The sequence below is a fragment of the Lucilia cuprina genome, chromosome 2, assembly GCF_022045245.1.
Source record: "Lucilia cuprina isolate Lc7/37 chromosome 2, ASM2204524v1, whole genome shotgun sequence".
NCBI lineage: Eukaryota > Metazoa > Arthropoda > Insecta > Diptera > Calliphoridae > Lucilia > Lucilia cuprina.
In genome coordinates, this window is record NC_060950.1 from 43,185,656 (window position 1) to 43,192,916 (window position 7,261).

Sequence of the window (7,261 nt, forward strand, 5' to 3'; positions counted from 1 at the left end):
AAAGGTCAAAAATCTAATACGCTTCAAAATTGATAAATGTACAAAATATAAGCAACTATAATCTACCCAATTATTGGCCGCTTTGCCTCCAGAACATACCCAATTGTCAAGACCCTTTTATAATACTGGAGTTGAATTTTCGGGACCGTTCATCACGAAAGGCTATGTTTGTGTCTTCGTATGCTTTGCAACAAAGGCAATTCATTTTGAACTGACATCAGATTTATCTATTCACATTTTAATGGAAGCCTTTGCACGATTTATTTCGACCATTATTCTGACAATGGAATTTACCTTGTTGGACTTTGTCAACTACTCAAGAAGGAGAGGCAGGAATTCCTTAAACATTTAAGATGTTCAATCATAGAAGCCAATAGTTTTCAAAATTTAAAGTGACATTTTATACCCCCTGGAGTTCCATGGGAGGATTGTGGGAAGCTGGTGTCAAAACTTCAAAAGCCACCTTGAGAAGTCAACAACAACCAGACACACATTTGAAGTATTCGCTACCCTTCTGTCAAAGATTGAAGGATGTCTTAACTCAATGCCACTCAGCTCATCAAGCGAGAACTCACAAGATCTTAACCCATCAACACCAGGACATTTTTGATTGGTCCGCCTTTGTTAACACCTGACGAATCCGATTTAAGTGACGGAAATGTATCTATTGCAAATATATGGTAGAAACTGAGGACTCAACATCACCATTTCTGTAAATTGGAAGGGAGAATACCTCAAGGAGTTACACAAGAGATATAAGTGGAAATTCCCTCAAAGAGAAATTAAAGTAAATGATTTAGTAGTCATAAAACAGGAAAATATTAAACCTAATGAATGTTTGATTGGTCGAGTTTGTTGAACCCACAACCCAACATCCATACTCACTCATCTCAAATGTTTAGTTATTAACATGTAGTTTTTCTTTTTTCTTAATTAAGACTCAAAGAGTTTTGTTTTTTGTTTTCATATTATAATTCATACTCAAGGAGAGTTTATATTGTTTTTTTGTAGTTTTGTAGTCTGCTGGACTAATGAATTTACAAATAAATTAGTAGGGATATTATATTTTAGGAGTAGTAAGATACGTTAAGCCCAACTGAAAGGGGCAAATAAAAACCTACCATTAAAAACCAACAAGAAGTTCTTTTATTCTAATGATCCTTTTTTAATCACAAAGGATTTAAAGATTAAAAGGTTGTATACAAACCAACATTTTGGTCCTTCGAAAAGTCCTAGAAAGGCTAGGACTGGATAAGATTAGTGGTATCGAGATAATCTCAAAAAGGAAATAAGGATTTCCTGAAAATAACTCCAAGTTATTAATCAAGTAATCTCAATAAAGAAATTGAAAAAGGAGACAAGGAGTCTCATCAGAACTTCAACCCTGTAAAGCAGACAAGTAACCTCAGCAAAACTTCATCCCTGGAGTGAAAGAAGAGGTCTCATCAGTACTCTATTCCTGAAGCAAAATATACGGCAAAAAGTCAAAATGGAAAAATAGGTATGTACTATGTTTAATTAGCTTTTTTGTGCAACTTTCTCTTAAAAACAAACAAAAAAAATTCCTCGAAAAATTCCTCTGCAAAATACACATGAAACGACCGTATACACCAACAAACATCAAAACTTCACCATTTGAAAAAAAAAATCCAAAGAAACGGGAAGAATTTTATAAAATATCAAAAAAAAATATATAACGGGATACATCAACGCATGCCAACAAATAAATATTCTTCTTTGCCATGAACATCTAACTCAAAACAGGTTTTGTTTCAATTCCTTTTGTTTCAACAATCGCAAGAAAGGGCATCAAGTAGACAATATATTTCAGTTCAAAGAAAATTTCGTACAGTAAACATCGAAAAAGTAAAAAAGAAAAGGTGATGTGTGTATAATTGAAGCAAAAAAATAATAAAATAAAAGACAATTAATAAAAACACTTCTAGTGAAAACCATATTAAAAAAAGAACTTTATCTGTAAAACGAAAAATACAATAATAATAAAAAATTGATATAGAAAACAGTGTAATAAAATAAAAAGAAACAATGGAAAACAAATAGCCTCATACTTCTGGTATACAACGAATAAAAAGTAAACGTATAGAAACATACAACAACAGTATACATTATATCAAATAAACTGGTATCTAGTGGAGAAAAATCTCGTGTGTACAACAACAACATACTAGTACATATTTAAAGTAATAAAAACACACTTTTGGTGTCCAGTATAAAGCGGAAGAGGAAAAATTTGATAAGAAATTGCGTGCCGAAAAAGAAGTAACAATCAACGAAACAAGGGTTCCCGATATAAATTTGAAAGGGAAATTTTTATTCAATAATGGAAGGGTAAGTGACAAAACCATTTTATTTTTTGTCATAATAAATGAAGTTTTAATAACATTTGGGATAAATATATGAATACAATTATTAAATAACCCAATAACATTTGAAAAATAAAATGGCATCCAAGAGAAGATGCAAATTTAATCTTCAGCATCTAACAACATTTTGCCAATATTTTAATGAAATTTCTCCTACTGAATATACAAATTCACTTCTTAAAGTAAATCAAGAAGAATTAGAAAGAAGGTGGAATAATGCGGTAGAGTCGTATGAAAGTTATGTCATAGGAGATGACAAAATTCAAGAAGAAGATAACAAAGACGAACTTTACATTCGCTTTGAAGAAGTGTGTAATGTGTATCGAACGATGAAAGCAAAGATATTAGAACATGTTACAAACTCATCGGAAACTAATGCTCATGTGAACAGAAAGTCAACTTTAAGACTACCACCTGTGGAAATACAAACTTTTAAAGGCGGGTACTCTAAATGGCCGATATTTAGGGACATGTTTTATGCAGTCGTTGGGAAAGAAGCTTCAGTAGATCCAGCGGAAAAATTTTATTACTTACGTAGTAAGCTATCAGTAATTAAATATTTTGATTTAGCAGGCAAAATTTTGAATTAGCTTGGGCGGCATTAAAAAATAGGATTGAAAATAAAAGATTATTAGTGAATGATCAAATGAAGAAATTATTTGGAATTCAAGCTTTTCAAACCGAAACACTTAAGTCGATTAGAACAATCCAAAATGCGGTAAATGATTGTTTGTCATCTTTAAAAACCTTTGAGGTGGAAATATCGGACGATAATCCATTTTTAATGCATCTTCTGACGCTAAAACTTCCAGAAGAAACCTTAAGAGCTTGGGAGATTACAATAAGTAATCATCGAGAACTTCCATCATGTCATCAACTAAGTGAGTTTCTTTCTTCACGAATTGAAATTTTGGAGACAATGGCGGACTTTGTGAGGTCAATGCATAAGCAAAATCAGTATAGTTTTAAAATCGCCCTTTCCAGATCCAGTTGTCGATCTGCTTATACATATCTTAAGCTGTATCTGTTTTGTGAGGGCTATGGGTTTTCAAATTGTTTATTGGGTTTCAAATACTTGAGAATTTTCCAATAACAATTTTATACAAACTTTAGTATGTATTGAAAAATTTGTATTTCATTTTTTTTTGATTTGAAAATAAAATTTTAATACTGCAAAACGGAAATAAACTATTTAAAGAATATCCGTGGGATTACTGATATTTAGAAGAAACGGTTTCGTGAAGGAAGTTAAGGTTTGGAAAGTAAATTTTCATCCGGAACATAACTATATGATTCAATTTTGAACATCAAGATTTGTTAATTTAATCTGTTTAATTCTGTCACCGGATTTGAATATAAATTTAAACCGAACAAGAATCATTCGGAATAATTATCTTAACTTTGAAGTTTTTTGAAACAAGCATCGATAAATCCTCAGCATCTTTCTTAAATCCTACAAGAATCAAACTTAAACTAAACTACAACTAATTATCTTACTTAAAACCTACATAAACTTAAAAATCTAATCTAATTTAACCACCAAAACCTACTTAAACTTACTTAAACGCTAAATCTAAGCTAATTTTATCTTCAAAAAGCCTCTAAAACTAACTTGGTTTAATATAAACGATAAACGATAAACTAAAACTAATTTTATCTTAAAACAACAAAAAATCATCTTTTTATCTAAAAAATTATCTTAAATTTTATCTGATTTAACTTAAAATCTAATTAATTTATCTTAAAACAAACTTTTTGTTAAATTACTAAAACTTTTCTACTTTACTTGCATCTATCTTAACTTAAAACTTTAAGTTTCTTAAATTTTATCTTATTTTAGACAATAATGTAACTTAATCTTAACTTAATTTAATTTATTTTCAATTTGATTAACTTAATTTTATCTAAAATTAAACTTTATCATAACTTAAATTAACTTAAAATTGTAATAACACTTATACACTAATATTTTATACACCCTACACACATAAACACTAACATACATACATAAATACACTTAAAATCTTAAATCTATAAAAATATGAGAATTTAAAAATTCAAAATTATAATTTAAACCCAAATTCGACAAACTACAGGCCTGTTGTCATCGTTGGATTATGTTTGGTAAGTTTTAAATTGTGTTTATTGTTCATTTAAATTCTCTATGTATTTATTTGTTCTAAATTGAATATTTTTATTAATGTTAAAACAATTATGTTGTTAACATAATATCTTAAAGTATTATGTTAGCAACATTTGAAAGTAAAATTCAAAGTTTTCATTGTTGAATATTTCAATTTAGAATACTTAAAAATAAAATAAACAAATTACACTACAAAACAAAAAAATTAACCAATAATTTTTATTAATGATAAATATGAAGTTTATATGTTCAGTTTACATTTTAATAATAAATTTGTTTAATTATTAGACTTATATAATGACCATTTAAATTATTTTTATTTTTTATTCCACGAAAGATTAGTTAAACATGCAGTTAGGGAATCATTGTAGGGTGTCTTAAGGATGATTTAATAAGATACAAAGGTTGGGAGGGTATAGAATGAGAAGAAATACCACCATCTTCTCTTGTCATTTAAATTCAAACTTTCTTTATTTTTTTTTAGTTTTATTAGTTAATATTAATAGCTACCTTTTAAGTTAATGTGTGGTTCTTAGCCTATCCTGATGAAGACAAGAACACCACCCCAAACCCTGAGCACGGTCGGAATAATAGGCAGGCAGGTCTCTTGAAGGATAGGGCACGCCTGAACCGTTACAACTTAAAAAAATCATCATGTAAATAGAGTCATGTTTACAAATCGCAGTCTTTCCATTCTCAAACTGATTTCGATAAGAAAAAACTGTTTTGTAAAAAATGTAAACAAAACCATCCTCTAAAATGGTGCAAACATTTTAAAGAATAAATATTGTTTAAATTGTTTATCAAATACACACTATAAACCTAAGTGTATGAGTACGAATACATGTAGCATATGCCACAAAAAACATCATACTATGTTACATTTGGAAAAAGCTACGAGTACAAAAAACGATTCAAATAGTCAAACGGATCAAACTACCGAAAATCCATCATCCTCTGGAAATCAAACACCCAAGTTAATAATAACGCATCGTCTACAGGACATCAAGATGTTCAAGCTCTATTTATACAACACGAAGCTACTACTATTCTGCCTACGGCGCTTATACATATAAGTACAACACGCTGGAGAATTATTTAATATTAGAGCTCTTCTGGATGCTGGATCGGAGAAAACGTTTATTACATCACGTATTCAACAATCTCTCTCACTACCGGTAGAAGCACATAATTTCCAAATAGCTGGACTAGGAGGAGTTATAGTGGGAAGTTCAAGGGGAAAATGTAAAATTAAGTTAAAATCAAGATTTTCAGATTTTACAATAACAGTAAATGCCATAGTTGTACCAAAACTGTCAAATTTTTTGCCATCAAACAATTTTAAAATTCTTAAAGTTAGCGGATCCAAATTTTTTTAAAAAATCAAAAATTGATATGATAATCGGAAGTGATTATTTACCATTCATAAATTTAAAGGGCGTTAAGTCCAAAATTCTAGATAATCTTGAGGCCGGAGAATCGCATTTTGGTTGGTATATATTTGGTCCAATTCCTGAAAACTACATTAATGTACATACGACAACAGTCTCTACTTCGGAAAATTATATTCTTCACGAACAAATAAAAAAATTTTGGGAAATTGAAGAGGTTGGGAAACTTATTGAATTATCAGAAACAGATACATTTTGCGAGGATTTTTATCGAAACACAACAACTAGGAAACCAGATGGTCGTTATGTAGTACGACAACCGTTTAAAGCAGAATATACAAATGAAATATTTATCGGTTCTTCCATGAACATCGCTCTAGCACAATATCATAGAATGGAGAAATCTCTGAATAAAACGCCAAACTTAAAAGAACAATATCAACAGGTTCTTCAAGAATACATTGACCTAAATCATATGGAACCCATAGTTTACAACGAATACAAAGCTGAAAAACAACTTTCTACGTTCCTCCCTCATCATGCAGTTTATAAGCCGGAGAGTAAATCAACTAAATTGCGTGTGGTATTTAATGCATCAAAAAAACCAAAAGTGGATTCTCCTTGAATGACGTACTACACCAAGGCCCTACGCTACAAACTGATTTGATGCACAACATATTAAGTTGGAAAAACTATAAATACGTTTTTACTGGGGACATTCAAAAAATGTACCGCCAGATATTAGTGCATGAAGAGGACCGTAAATATCAACAAATTTTATTTTGTGGCAGAAATGATAAATTCGTCAAGGCATATCTAAACACCGTAACGTTTGTAAAGCTAAGTGAGGGTTGCAAAAGTGTTTAACCCGAGGCATCGAATATTTTAAAAAAAGAAGTCTACATAGATGATATTTTGTCAGGAGGACATACTATAGAAGAGACAAAGATGAAACAAAATCAGATCAAAGATGCTTTAAATACAGCCGGTTTCCCCTTGAAAAAGATAACAGCTAATAACAGTTTTCTACTGGAAAACTTGGCCCGGGAGGATCTTCTAGATGAAGATTTTCTTAAATTTGATTACTCCAGCACAATTAAAACCCTGGGGATTTCCTGGAATGCGTTAGCAGACTCATTATATTACAACGTAAAACCTATGCAAATATCTTCTTCTTGTACAAAACGACATATTCTATCAGTAATAGCTAAATTATTCGATCCATTAGGATGGATAGGCCCAGTAATTGTGGTAGCAAAAATTTTAATGCAACAATTGTGGCAATGCAAATCTGATTGGGACGAAGCCATTCCGTTAAATCTTTTAGAAAAGTGGAATCTGTT